The 15702-nt window shown below is 42.9% G+C and overlaps 1 non-coding gene across 1 annotated transcript; it reads left to right on the forward strand.

Annotated features, from left to right (window-relative positions):
- Positions 1-273: 273 nt before the first annotated feature.
- Positions 274-380, forward strand: LOC130503785 (small nucleolar RNA R71). The gene has a single exon (XR_008941007.1). It is a non-coding gene; the product is annotated as a small nucleolar RNA R71 (small nucleolar RNA).
- Positions 381-15702: the final 15322 nt, after the last annotated feature.

Below are 15702 nucleotides of genomic sequence, written 5' to 3' on the forward strand. Positions count from 1 at the left end.
TCCATGATGAAGACCTGGTTCTGGTTACTCTTAATCAGCTGATCGACCTTGGCAGAGAGCTCATCAATCTTGCTGTTGTCGATGCTCTTCACCTTCTGAGTGCGATCAGTCTCGCGGTTATTGTCAGCTGAGCTTGAGGCCATGTTCTCAATCAACTCGAATGCACCTTGAGTGGACTGAGTCATGAAGTCTCCCTTACTGGCTGAGTTCAAAGCGTTCCTGTACTCCCAGCCTACTCCATCGTAGAACACTCCCAGCAGATAGTCTTCCTCAAAACCGTGATGTGGGCATTCTCTGCGGTAGACATTGAATCGCTCCCAAGCATCACAGAACGGCTCGTCCACCAATTGTTTGAAGGTCACGATCTTCTGTCTCAGAGCTGCTGTCTTCGATTTCGTGTAGAAGTGGCTTAAGAAAGCCTCTCGGACTTGTTCCCAAGTGGTGAGTGATCCGGTGGGTAGTGAATCAAGCCAGCGAGCAGCTTTCCCATCAAGAGAGAAAGGGAACAGAGTACACTTGATGTAATCGGGTGGTACTCCATTCGCTTTAGTGAAACCACACATCTTCTCAAAGTGCTCGATGTGGTCCATCGGTATCTCAGCAGGAAGCCCATTGAAGATCTTCCTTTGCACTAGACTTATCAAGGCTGGCTTGATCTCGAAGTCTTGCCTTGTGCACGGTGGAGGGGTTATGGCAGATCGCGTAGCGGGCAGATTACGCAGTAAGTTTCTCTGGCCGATCTGGACCACTCCCTCCTGTTGGTTCGCAGCATTCAGAGCAGCTTGCTCGGCAGCAGCTTGCTGCGCTTGGATCGTCTGCTGCATCTGCTGCATCTGCTGTTGCATGAGTGCAAACGCAGCAGTGAGATCATCTGGATGATCACCCATGTCGGTGTTCGTTGATCTCGGCTGTTGACGGTTCTGTCGTTCCAATCTCGCTAGTTCCTCGTTAGAAAGCTGATGCAATGGCCCTTGTGCGTTGCTCCGAGTATGTCTACTGGTCATGCACCTGGATCATCAGCTGAAACAAAGAAAATAACACGAGTTAGATATCTTAGACTAGATATGAAACCGAAAATTAGAGGTAAAAAATCTGGTCCCCGGCAACGGCGCCAAAACTTGATACACTAAAAATGAATCCTTGCTACTGCCAAGTTAACAGTTGCAATTGTAGTACTTGAGATTCAAATCCAGAGGACCAGTCTACACTCTAGTTCTATAAGTTTCAGAATCAAGCTAAGAAGAAGATATGATTTGGTTGAAATAGGCGATAGTAAACAAGCAAAATAAACACGAGATTAATTCAATTAAACAAGAGCTAGCCTAGGGTATTTCATTGGGTGTTGAATTGGAGCCAAACAATTATTCAAGCGCGATGAAGTGCTTTCTAGAACTCGGATCACTCAGCTGGAACACTCCACTGTCGTGGTAGTGATCGCTTTGCAGATCGATCTCACCACCTAACTGTCGTTGGGATGAGAATCGATTGCAAGCTTTAGAGAACAGGTCCGATCAGTTCACTTACCACCCTAATATCTACTTTCGCTGATTAGGGATACTAAGCTCATTCAATACATGTCAAGTTATCATCCTAAGCGGTTAACTAAGTGATGAACTAGTGATCTAACATCAAGTGATCAGTTTAATGAAAGCAGTAAGAACAGTATGAATGAAGAACAGTTATGGATCGCTTATCTATGTTTAGCTCATGTCTCAACACCCTAAAAACCCTAGGCGAGCAAGGTCACTACTCGATCATGATGCACATAAACAAAGACATAAATCCTGAATAAAATTGCATAAGAACAGAGTGTGAAACAATAGGGTTCAGATGATCTTCTCTATGAGAGGATGGATTCTTCTCCCTTACAAGTTGCAGATCGCAATACTCAGTGTTCTCTTAAAAAAACTAGCGTAAGCAAATAGAAAAAATAGATAGATGGCGTTTTATATGGAGGCGCCAATCAGAAGAGAAAAAGATTAGGGCAACAAGGCTTTAATTCCTGAAATAGGAGTTTCCATATTCGTCTGGAACAATCTCCGGATCACTCCGTCTGCTTGTTCCGCTTGAGAGAGAACAGTCTCGGGACTGTTCTCTTGAGTGTTCTCCGCAGGAATGCTCCAAAAGGACCTCTTTTTATCAGGCACCTTCTCTTCTTTCTTCTGCTAACTCCAGACCTGTAAAAGGTCAAAAGGGACTAGACTGACACGGATTAGTGACTTGAAGCAAATGAAAACATATATACAATGATGTGAAAAACACCATATATCATTTTTTAAGCTATACGACTTGTTTTGCTTTCGACGCTTGTTTTATGGAAAGTCCACGCACGATAAATATTTTTAGCCGTTGATTTCGAGATAACCGTTTTTGACCCCAACAGTTAGCCCCCCAGCCTGTAAGACGCGGAGACGATCTTGCGGGCGGAAGATTATGAGTTGAAAATCGAAATTTTTGGCTAAGAGTATTTCATTGCGGAAATACACATCACCTTTGATTGGCGATCGTGACGTCGGGAAGACCGTGAGTTTGTTGCTTAATGTGAAGAAAGAGAAGAACATATGTCCTCGAAAGTCCGTCGTCTTCAACAGAAGATTCAGAGTCTGGAGGAGACGGAGACTCGCAACTTCGACTCGATTCTCGCTGGTCTGAAATCCGTGTGCACCCTTGTCCTGGATTCGGAGGGTTCGGAGGACCAGGACCACGCTGTCAAGGATTGCGAAGCCGGCGCATATGAGACATGCAGCGGTGGTGCGACCAATGGAGGCGACGGTGAGACTTTTCCTTCTTTGGGTGAGTTTTGAGGATAAAGTTGATGCTCCGGGGAGCGTCTAGGTTTATCAACCGCTTTAGGGATTTTTATTTTGATTGTGTTTCGGCCTTTTAAGAGGCGATGATGTGTATTTGCGGGACTGGCTGTTGGTGGCTTCGAATCCCAGCCTTTTTCAGGGCATCTGTTGAACTCTGCGGCTCAATCTTTATAAAATATTAATGTTGCGTTTTCAGAACTTCTGTCTATCGAAGTTAGAGGGACAGGGTGTGACTTGTCGTCTCATTCCTGCCTCCCTGATAATCACCGTATCCGTCGTTTGTACAAAGCGAGATTTTCCTGCGGTTTACGATTTACGCGAAAATTCGTGAAAACGTACAGACTTGAGTGAAGAGACAAGTTTTGGGATCTCGCGTCATTGACGCTTTGCCTATGAGATGTTAAGATACCAGCAAGGCTGGGTTTAGGGCAAGACCTAGGTTTACTCTCAGACTGAGGCTGTGCGATGACAAATCGGCTTTCGTTTTGCCTGTTTGTGATTTTAACCTGATTCGTACCGTTTTATAATCCGCGAAGTGGTATCGGCTTATATGATTTGTCTGGTACGAATCGAGCTACTTCCTTTACGAAGTGCTGAACCAAATTTGGATTTTTTGTATAGCGCGCTATGGGATCCTTGTCGGATGTAAAAGAGCCTACCCTTAGGTGGCTTGTCTGTTTAGGACGTTAGAGTTCGTTTGTTGTGATCAGCAACAACGATATGATGCCGTTTAGAAGGCGTATGAAGGTTTTAATCGAAAAACGAATGTTCAGGCACGAAGCGACGTCTCGCAGTGCTTTGAAGTTTGTTTTTCTTATGCCATAAAGGACTATGGGCTTTTAGAAATCGCGGAATGTTTCCGGGCGATAGTTTATGATTTATTTGGTGGATACTGGATCCATTGTTGAGGCCGTTTAGCGATTGGCGAGTTTGTTTGCGAAGAGTTTCGAAAATTCGGTTTCTGTGTTTGTAAAGAGTTTCGAAAATCCGGTTTCTTCAAAAAACGTGGGATTATACAAGCATACACATTTCAAATGTGTATGAGTTAATTTTCCCTTGTGCCGCATTTCAAATGTTCGCGGGCTTAGAGATGTTTTGCGAATGTCCGTAGTCAGAAACTGTTGTTTCAGTTTGGACATGCAAGTTATAAAATTTTGATCGAGGAATTAGGACCAGGGATCGCGTATATTTGACCCAGGGAGAAGTGTCTACCTTCGCTTTGCTTCGCGAAGTGTTGGCCTTCCGGGATTTTAAGGACGACTCGTATAACTCTTGGAGCTTTGTCACGAGTGTTTCTTTTCATGCTTTGTTTACGGGGCATATAGAACTTAATCAGTCGATGTTAAGTTCAAATTTTTCCGTTAACCGTATGGCTGTTAGGACTGATTTTATTACGAGAAATTTATCGCATGATTTCCGCTTTTGGGCTATGCGACAGAGTTGCTCGCGTAATGGTCACTTGGCGTTTTATGACAAATCGTGGATTATCGTTTGGCCCTTAAGTGATTGGAGCGGCGATCGTTCAGCTGTTTTGTCTTGGCGTGAAGGCTGTGTTCAGCCGTTTAACCAAGGAGTTGGTAAACGATCAGACCGCGATCCTTTCGCATTAAGGTCATATTGGTTCACGATTGTCCTTAATGATGATGCCGAATTCAGGTCCGGACTTTATGGAAAGACGTAGTTGGCCGAGGGCCGAATAGATTTCGTCGAGATACACATGCCAATCATAGCGGAGTTTTCCAAGTTATGGGTGATGGCTTTTCGAAACAATTTTCCACTTTAGGTTTCAGTTATACGATAGATGCTTCATATAAAGTTTCCTTTGGTCGCATGAAAATTGTTTCATTTTATCCGAGGAAATAAAGTTTAAGGAATCGACGAAGAACACGTTCGGATTCAGTTTTGGGTTATTTCCCGCTTGGACGTAATTTTCCGTATTGCGATGTCGTTTTGCATGAGACCGATCTTGGTTTTCCTTATGCTGTTTTTGTGTAACATGTTTATACGTAAGTAATGGATGACCGGTTTCATGAAGATAGAAAATCGCAGATAGTCAAAGTAGTCTTGTTTCCGTGGTTTACACGGGAAATGTTTCCGCTTTGATTTTGTTTTTTGGCGAAAGTTGCTTCGGGTTACTCATGAAGTTTTACCGAAGGTTATTTCGTTAATTTTGTAGCTCACCGTCGTGCCATTAGTCTCACGGAAGCGGAAAGAGTATGCCAAGGATGCGCGGCGATCGTTTCTCGGTTTTTCGAGAGATTAGATCGGTTTGCGCGTTCTGCCTAGACAGTCAAGGAACAATAGAACGAAACTGGAAGAAAATGCCTAAGACTTATCTTGCTAGACTATCCACCTAGGTTCTAAGTTCCCTAAATTTTACGGCAGTTTACAAGACGTTCCCATTCCTTTCCTACGAAAAAATTAAAACCTTGATAAAATTTTCTAAGTCGGACGTACCTTAGTCTCATTGATTACTCGAGATTGCCTCATGTCCGTTCCTCTTTGTCTTCTACCGTTTCATTGTCAAAGGTCTTCGAAAAGTCTGATACTGAATCGAGAATCGATTTTTGATGAAACCTGAAGGAACAGTGCAGAATCGTTGCAGAATCGTTGAAGCAAAGGGAGGAGAAGTAGGCGAAACTCGAAGAAGGCTAAGGTGGGTAGAAAAGTGAAAACGAATGGCAAGATGTCACTTGAGTGGGGCTTCTTGTTTCGTCAAGCTATGAGTGAACTGGTCAGGTCAAGAAGCTTACGATCTTGTTATACTTCACGAATGATGTTTCGTAAAATATTGCCGAGCTTTTATTTAACGAGAGTTAATCAAAATGTTGTCGAGTTAATTTTACGGAAATTGTTTCGTAAAATTAGTTTGGATAATATTTGGGTCAATCTTTACGAGGATTGGCCGTGCTTGACGAATGTTTTGTTGCCCGGCGACCAGCGCAGCACGGGCGCGTTAGCCGCCCGGCGCCTAGAGGCAGCACAGGCGTGCTAGCCGCCCGGCGCCTAGGGACAGCACGGGCGTGCTAGCCGTCCGGGACTGTGCTTCCTCGCGGGACCTGCCTGTTTTTCTCATTTTTTTTAAAGGTTTCTCGATCGACACTTAGTCTCTCGAGGGACCTGCCTGTTTTTCCGAGACTTTTGGACATTGATTTCATCATGATTCCAGCAAGGAATTGTTTCTTAGAACGCTGTTGACCTTTTATTTTACGAGAGTTATTTCACAAAATGTTGTCGAGTTAATTTTACGGAAACTGTTTTGTAAAATGTTGTCGAGTTTAATCATGCAAAAGCTGTCTCGTGAAATATTTTCGAGAATTTATTTTACGAAAGGTGTTCCGTAAAATGTTATCTGTTTCATGAGTAATCTGGGGTTTCTCCGCGATTTCCAGGAGAACAAGTCTTTATTTTTCCGGGAAATGCTAAAAAACATTTCCAGTCGAAACTCTACTCGGTAATCAGACCGTCATATCAGCCTTGGGCTCGATCCTACCTAAAATCGTATGTGGGTCGTTTAGCCGTGATTCGGGCCCCTTTTGGGCTGTCTTGGGACTTAGACGTTTTTACGATTTTTCTTTAGAAAAAGTCGTTGATGTGACGCTGGTTTTTCCGAAAGGATTTCAATTCCCCATATAGTTAAGGCAACTGGTGTTCAAGCTAACCATAGCCGTTTTATACGGCAGGCAGGAATCCGTCTCCACTACCAAGTCTTTTTATGAATTTTCCCGAAGTCTTTCTTCGATAATCCCAAACGAGGGTGGTTGTGTCCATGGACCCGAGGACCGTGTTGCAGGAACTTGGACAGGGGTGCATGGTTGATAGGACCCGAACTTGGTTGGGATGGTCCGTTCTCGGGACGTTTGTCCGTAAGATGATAATCTTAGATAACTGTTTGCATAAGCATTGGTCGTAGGAGCAGTCACTGCTGAAGTTGTTTTACCAGCGTCGATGTGAGCTGTGAGTATGTCTTTCATATTTCCAGACATTGCTTTGATCAAGCGTTTTGCGGCCGTAAGAGTAAGAGTAATCCGTCCCCCCCTCCCTCTAGCGCCAAACTGTGGGAACCGAAATTTGCACTGTCGATTTTTGTTAAGTAAATCGGAGGAAAGCTAAGTAAACTTAACTTTCCCTGAAGGTCCGGATTCTCTGCGACAACCAACGACAAGTGATCAAATAAACGCGGAAAGGTTTTATTAAGATTTGAGACTGGACCTTAAGGAAGGCTGCCTACGTACCCCTTTCGAGGATCAAGTCGGACGTAGTTCAGTTAGAAAGATTTGAACAAGAGATCGAACTGCCTGGCGGAGTTCGTCTAGTACGAGCGTTTGTCATAGAAACGGGCGTGTCGAGAATAACGCCTAGGGTTTCTATGTGCGGAACTCTGAGTAAAAGGATTGTCAGATTCTTCCGAAGGAACAGAAGTCTGCGGACAAGATGAAGGTAGAACGAGAGGCGGCCAGACGTCCTAAGTCATGCCTTGCTAGTCTAACCACCTAAGTTCTAAGTTCCCTCAGTCTAAAATCTCGGATCTGCTCTCTAAGTCTCTCAATTTTCTTCTCTTGGATTTTTCTCCTCTGCCCCCTTTGCTTCTCTCCTCAAGCTGCTTTATATACTCCTCCTTATGACGGTCTATTCTCCTTTTGGGCCGCGAAGCGGGCTTTTTCCATTTTCGTCGGCCTTCATGTTTATCGGGAAACTTAACATTTATCTCCGGGAAACTTGACATTTATCCTTCTGGAAATTTAGCATTTATCTTGTTATGTAAAGATAAACGTAAATCGTCGTATCTATCTCAGATAATCGTAAGTGGACTGTCCGATCGCGTTTGGTCCCTTTCGGGCCGTCTCTAGGACTTCTGTTGTTTTCTACGATTTCTTCGGAAGATCTTCAATCCTTCGTAGAGTTGAGATGAGTGGTGTCTTAAGATAACCATCACTGTTTCGCACGAAGAATTTAAGATCTTCCTTCCCGTTGATATCTTACGAGTTTCCGAAGTGTTTCCGACGATCTTTGTTTGGAGTAAGAACGGGAGGTTTGTACGCGGAATCTCAACGATTCGTTCCGCGAAAACATGGGAAAGACGCAAAGTACAGACTTCTGACGGCCGGGGCCTAGAACTTATGCACGGAAGCTTGTCGCCCGACGACCCGAGCCAGCACGGGGCTAGCCACCCGGCGGCCATGGCCAGCACGGGCGCTAGCCGCCGGCGGCCACGGCCAGCACGGGGGCTAGCCGCCCGGCGGCCACGGCCAGCACGGGCGCTAGCCGCCGACGGCTACGGCCAGCACGGGGGCTAGCCGCCCGGCGGCCACGGCCAGCACGGGCGCTAGCCGCCGGCGGCCACGGCCAGCACGGGGGCTAGCCGCCCGGCGGCCTAGACCAGCACGGGGGGCTAGCCGCCCGGCGGCCTGGACCAGCACGGGGGCAAGCCGCCCGACACCTGCATCTCGGCGAGGGCTTCGATTTGATATCTTTCTCGTTTTCTGGGTCCTCACAGTTTGAGAAAACGGGCTCTTTGAAGTTTCCCGGCGGCCAGGACCAGCACGGGGGCTAGCCGCCCGGCAGCCAGAGCCAGCACTGGGGCTAGCCGCCCGGGACCTGCGTCTCGGCGAGGGCTTCGATTTGATATCTTGCTCATTTTCTGGGTCCTCACGGTTTGAGAGAACAGGCTCTTTGAAGTTTCAAGGCGGATTCCTTGTCGTTCGGCCTGTCCAAACTTAGATTACTTCTCGTTTCTTCCGTATACTTTCGTATGGTCGTGTCATATCAGCTACGGACCTAATGTCTCTCAGTTCTTCTTGATTGTATCATCGAAGTTTTACGACTAAATCTGAGTTGGTTTTCTCGTAAAGTTTATCGTGTAAAACAAGAACGATCGACTTTAACATAGGTTTTTTAAGCTATACGACTTGTTTTGCTTTCGACGCTTGTTTTATGGAATGTCCGCGCACGATAAATATTTTTAGCCGTTGATTTCGAGATAACCGTTTTTGACACCAACAACCACTAATCAGTGGAGAATCACCAGGAAGTTTAATAAATCTCATAGGAGTTGTGAGTAAGAAGATATACTACTTTCCATCCAGATGATTCCAGATTAGCCTGTTCGAACATATGCCATTATCCTCATGATTCTTATCAAACCAGGATGAACCAATATATAAGAAGCATGATTGGGAACCACTAATCAGTGGAGAATAACCAGGAAGTTGAATAAATCTCACAGGAGTTGTGAGTAAGAAGATATCCCACTTTTTATCCAGATGATTCCAGATTAGCCTGTTCGGACATATGGCAATATCTTCATGATTCTTATCAAACCAGGATGAACCACGATCTAAGAAGCTTTAGTTGGAACCACTAATCAGGGGAGAATAAACAGGAAGTTGAATAAATCTCATAGTAGTTGTTAGTAAGAAGATATCCCACTTTCTATCCAGATGATTCCAGATTAGCCTGTTCAAACACATATGGCAATATCTTCATGATTCTTATCAAACCAGGATGAACCACGATCTAAGAAGCTTTATTTGGAACCACTAATCAGTGGAGAATAACCAGGAAGTTGAATAAATCTCATAGGAGTTGTGAGTAAGAAGATATCCCACTTTCTATCCAGATGATTCCAGATTAGCCTGTTCGGACATATGGCAATATCTTCATGATTCTTATCAAACCAGGATGAACCACGATCTAAGAAGCTTTATTTGGAACCACTAATCAGTGGAGAATAACCAGGAAGTTGAATAAATCTCATAACTGTTATGAGCAAGAAGATATCCCACCTTCTATCCAGATGATTCTAGATTAGCCTGTTCGGACATATGCCATTATCTTCATGATTCTTATCAAACCAGGATGAACCACGATCTAAGAAGCTTTATTTGGAACCACTAATAAGTGGAGAATAACCAGGAAGTTGAATAAATCTCATAGTAGTTGTTAGTAAGAAGATATCCCACTTTCTATCCAGATGATTCCAGATTAGCATGTTCGAACATATGGCAATATCTTCATGATTCTTATCAAACCAAGATGAACCACGATCTAAGAAGCTTTATTTGGAACCACTAATCAGTGGAGAATAACCAGGAAGTTGAATAAATCTCATAGGTGAAAGTAAATGAAGAAAAAAAGATGAACAAGTGAAGAACAAGTGAGAGAGATAGATGAAATCGTGAGAGAGAGAGAGAGAGATGTTGCAAAGTAAAGATAGAGTAAAGAAGGATTTATTTCCTTAATCATAATGTGAGAGAGGTTGCATGAATATATAGGCACATTGCCTTGTTACAGGAAATAATAATCTATCATAGGCAAGTACATAAACAATAAACAAATGGGTTCTGATCAAGGCATGAGAGTGACAGGTCACAAACGGTTCTCTCCATAAACAGAACATGTGACCATGCTTATTTTAATCACTCTCCTTTGTCTCATGTATTCCCAACGTTCTCCTTCTCTTCTGATGTCGACCAAGGTGTGTTTGAACTTGCCTTGCCTCTCACTCCATGTTAGGTTATGCACTGGTACCTTGCACAACAAGTGTTGTACGGATATGCTTGTGTTTCAAGTAATCTCGGATCTGCTTCTACTTCATGTATCTCCAGCTCCTCTCTCTTTCTGATTTATTTATATCCTTTGTCAATACTCCCCTCAAGCTTAACCATATAGTATGGTTAAGATTGGAACCCATGAATACATCCCTCATTAAAACCTTTATGTGAAAAACCCAATGGGATAAAAACACATAAAGGAAAAAGAGTAGATGCTTCATGGTATAAGGGGATCATGATCTAGCCAAGTCTATGAGTCCCAATCTCGGATGGATGAACTCACAGACCTTGGTGCTTGCTCCTTTGGTGAAGATGTCAGCTAGCTGGTCTTCACTTCTAGTGTAGCAAGGTAGGTGATATGATTCCAGATCATGTCAAGAAGAACAAGGGCCAACCAGCTGAAGAAGAAGATGCCTTAGACCTTTCTAAGGGACCCATGACTCGTGCAAGATCAAAGAAGCTCAAGGAAGCTATTGGAGGCTTAATCAGAAAGTCTTTGAAGAAAGAAAGTCTTGAAGGAAGCTTGATACTTCAAGACCCACTCATCACCATTCAAGTCATCATACCATCAAGCTGAGTATCATCTAGGCTAGCAAGAGAAGTGTGCTCTTTTCCTGTCTTAGTTTTTGTCCCATTGGGTTTTGCTAAGATAGGTTTTTAACGAGGCCTTGTCTTGTTATTTCAAATCACCTAGCATGATACTCTCGGACCAGACTACATTATATCTTATTCTATCTTAGACTATGCTTTTTATTTTGATTACACAAGTCAAAGGGAGCATGTTCCTTTATGACTATTAGTTGTTTCCGAGACCTTGTGCATGTACAAGGCTCTCACTATATATTCTGGTCGAGCAAGTCTAATAAGATCATCATCTTTTAACCTAAAAACCTTTCTCTTCTCTTATTGCTATCAACAAGAGTTCGAGAGTTCTGGTGTGTCATATCCAGAGTCTAAGGACTTCTCCTTTAGTGTGTCATATCTAAAGTAGTAGTCTAGGAGTATCAAAGAGTCATCCGCATCTCTTTGTGTCACCAATCGCATCCACAAGCCTTGGAAGATTGAGTTTGATTCATCTTTGCAAGGATCTATCCAATATCATCCAGAGTTCATCCTAGGGTCGTGTTAAGTGGTATCAGAGCAGCTCTGGATAGGGAAGTTTCGATCTTTTGTTGTTTTCAAATAGAACCCTTCAACTTCTTTTTGAATCCGTCAATCGATCTGTGTTCTTTGTTGTGTTATTTCACTAGATCTGTTCGTGTCAATACCTATTGTTGTTGTTTGAATCAAATCCTGATAGATCTAAAAAGTTTCATCATATTTGATCTTGATCTGTTTCGATTTCGTGTGATAAAAGTTATCAAGTTTTGATCTTTTCAAATTGTGTTGCCTTAGATCGCAAGTTTTCCTTTTAATCAAAGTTGTTTCCTTTTAAATTTTCTTGAACATCTTACTTGTTTAGATTGTTTCTTTGTCTCAGGTACCAATGGGGAACGAGACAGATGAGGAAGCAGAACTTGTAAGAAAGAGTAAACTACTAAGGGAGGAGATGACAGAACAGTTGAAGCAAACTCTGATCACTACTGTGGCTGATATGATCAAGACTAGCATCACGGGTCTTCGTGATGAGATAAGACAAGAGCTAAGACAAGCTACTGGTCAGGGCCATAGTAATGAGTCCAGGAGAGACAGAAGAGGTCAGAGTCCACATAATCATCCTGAACCAAGGAGAGATCGTAGAGAGCATGCTGAATCTCATGAAACAGACAACTACTATGAGCGTCACCGGTCTGAACTCAGTGGATCTTCTTCATCCAGAGGTAGTAGGAGAAGGCAGAGACGTGATCATGATGAAAGAAGGACTCAGAGAGATGAGTTCAATGGATTGAAGATCAAAATCCCTCCTTTTCATGGCAAGGTTGATCCGGATGCTTACTTGGAGTGGGAGAAGAAGATTGAGCTAGTCTTCAATTGCAAACACTACACCAGCGCTCAAAGAATCCAAATTGCAGCTACTGAGTTCCATGACTATGCTTTGAGTTGGTGGGATCAATTGGTAACTAGTAGAAGACTCAACCAAGAGTATCCAGTTGAATCTTGGCAAGAGATGAAGTCTCTTATGCGCAAGAGGTTTGTGCCTAACCATTACCACAGAGATCTACATCAGAAACTAAGAAGACTCACGCAAGGTTCCAAGACTGTTGAGGAGTATTATCAAGAGCTAGAGTTGCTGATGTTGAGAGCTAGTATTTCAGAGGACAGAGAAGCTACTATGGCAAGATTCCTTGGAGGGCTAAACCGTGAGATACAAGACAATGTTGAGATGCAACACTATGTGGAGATAGAAGAGATGTTGCATAAGGCTATCTTGGTGGAACAGCAACTTAAGAGAAAGGGTCACTCACGTGGTAGCTATGGTTCCACACGATTCCAACACTCAAAAGAAGATAAGCCTAGTTTCCAAAAAGAGAGTAAGCCTCAGCCTAAAGAAGAACCGAAACCTGCTAGCATCTACAACAAAGATAAAAGCAAGGTTGAAACAACTAGTTCAAGAGCCAGAGATGTCAAGTGCTTCAAGTGTCAAGGTCGTGGTCACTATGCCAATGAATGTACCAACAAAAGGGTAATGATACTGCTTGATAATGGCGAGTTTGAATCTGAAGCTGAGAAAGAAGATCATACTAAGGATCAGTCTGAAGAAGAGTATGAAGAAGAGCCGGTTAATGGGAGGTTACTAGTGGCAAGGAGAAACCTTAGTCTTCAAACTAAGACCGAAGAGCTTGAGCAAAGAGAGAACCTATTCTACACACGGTGCTTGGTACAAGGAAAGGTCTGCAGCCTCATAGTTGATGGTGGTAGTTGTGTCAACGTTGCGAGTGAAACCATGGTTCAAAAGCTTGGATTAAAGGTTCAGAAACATCCAAAACCCTATAGACTCCAGTGGCTCAATGATGAGGGCGAGATGAGGGTCTCTGATCAGGTTCTAGTTCCTTTATCCATTGGAAGATATGAGGATGAGATCTTGTGTGACATTTTGCCTATGGAAGCAAGTCACATACTGCTGGGAAGGCCTTGGCAATCTGACAGACGTGTAGTTCATGATGGCTTTACCAACAAGCACTCCTTTGAGTTTAAAGGCAGAAAGACAGTACTAGTGCCACTATCTCCAAAAGAAGTACATCAAGATCAGCTGCAGCTTCAAAAGAAAAAGGAGATTGATCTTAAACCGACTCAAACCAAGCAACACAACTTCTATGCCAAAACTGGTGATATCAAGAGATCTCTTCACTCTAATCAATCTATTCTCTTATTCATCTACAAAGAATCTCTCTTGAATCTAACTGATTTTGCACCGGTGTACCCGAGTGAGATGTTGTCTCTTTTGCAGGAATATGATGATGTGTTTCCAGATGATAGTCCTACAGGGTTGCCACCAATACGTGGGATTGAGCATCAGATTGACTTTGTACCTGGATCCACACTTCCTAACCGACCTGCTTACAGAACCAATCCAGTAGAAACCAAAGAGCTACAAAGACAAGTAGATGAGTTGATGGAGAAGGGTCACATCCGTGAGAGCATGAGTCCTTGTGCTGTACCTGTCTTACTTGTACCCAAGAAGGATGGGAGCTGGCGCATGTGTGTTGATTGTAGAGCAATCAACAATATCACGGTGAAGTATCGACACCCTATTCCTAGACTTGATGATATGCTTGATGAATTGCATGGTTCTAGCATCTTTTCTAAAATTGATTTAAAGAGTGGCTATCATCAGATTAGGATGCAAGAAGGTGATGAATGGAAAACTGCATTTAAAACTAAACATGGTTTGTATGAATGGTTAGTTATGCCATTCGGATTGACAAATGCACCTAGTACATTCATGAGGTTGATGAATCATGTGCTTAGATCATTCATAGGCTCATTTGTTGTAGTCTACTTTGATGACATCCTTGTTTACAGCAAGAGCTTAGAAGAGCATATAGTTCATCTTAGGTCTGTTCTTGATGTTTTGAGAAAGGAAAAGCTTTATGCTAACCTTAAGAAATGCACCTTTTGTACGGATAACTTGGTCTTTTTAGGCTTTGTTGTGAGTGCAGATGGAGTTAAGGTTGATCAAGAGAAGATAAGAGCCATACAAGAGTGGCCAATCCCTAAGACAATCAGTGAGGTCCGGAGCTTTCATGGTCTTGCTGGCTTCTACAGAAGATTTGTGAGGGATTTCAGCACTCTTGCAGCTCCACTAACCGAAATCATCAAGAAGGACGTGGGCTTTAAATGGGAAGAAGCACAAGCAACTGCCTTTCAATGCTTAAAAGAGAAGCTTAGTAATGCTCCCCTTCTTATACTTCCAGATTTTAACAAAACTTTTGAGATAGAATGTGATGCTTCCGGTATAGGTATTGGTGCTGTTTTGATGCAGGATAAGAGGCCTATAGCTTACTTCAGTGAAAAGCTTGGAGGAGCTACACTCAACTATGCAACATATGACAAAGAGTTGTATGCACTTGTGAGGGCTCTACAAACTTGGCAACATTACCTCTGGCCTAAGGAATTTGTGATACACACGGATCATGAGTCTCTTAAGTACTTAAAGGGTCAAAACAAACTCAGCAAGAGACACGCCAGATGGGTTGAGTTTATAGAAACATTTCCTTATGTCATCAAGTACAAACAAGGTAAAGAAAACATAGTTGCTGATGCTCTCTCCCGGAGGTATGTTCTCTTAAACACTCTAGATGCTAAGCTCTTAGGATTTGAGCAATTCAAAGAGATGTATGAAACTGATCTTGACTTTAAGGAAGCTTATCTATCTTGTGAAAAAATTGCTAAAGGTCACTACTTTAGGCATGAAGGATATTTGTTTTATGATAATCGCCTATGTGTACCTAACTGTTCTATGAGAGAGTTGTTTACTAGGGAAGCTCATGGAGGAAGCTTAATGGGACACTTTGGTATTGCCAAGACTCTTAAGGTTTTGCAGGATCATTTCTTTTGGCCTCACATGAAGAAATATGTAGAGAAGATATGCCAAAGATGTGCAACTTGCAAACAAGCTAAGTCCAAAGTTCAGTCTCACGGTTTGTATAATCCTCTCCCTATTCCTTATCACCCATGGAATGACATTTCTATGGACTTCATTGTGGGATTGCCTAGAACTAGAACTGGAAAAGATTCTATCTTTGTTGTTGTTGATAGATTTTCTAAAATGGCACATTTCATAGCTTGTCATAAAACTGATGATGCATTGCATGTTTCTAATTTGTTCTTTAAAGAGATAGTTCGTTTGCATGGCATGCCTAAGACCATTGTTTCAGATAGAGATGCTAAATTCCTTA

This window comes from Raphanus sativus, unplaced genomic scaffold (genome assembly GCF_000801105.2).
Source record: "Raphanus sativus cultivar WK10039 unplaced genomic scaffold, ASM80110v3 Scaffold1128, whole genome shotgun sequence".
In the NCBI taxonomy this organism is placed as follows: Eukaryota; Viridiplantae; Streptophyta; class Magnoliopsida; order Brassicales; family Brassicaceae; genus Raphanus; species Raphanus sativus.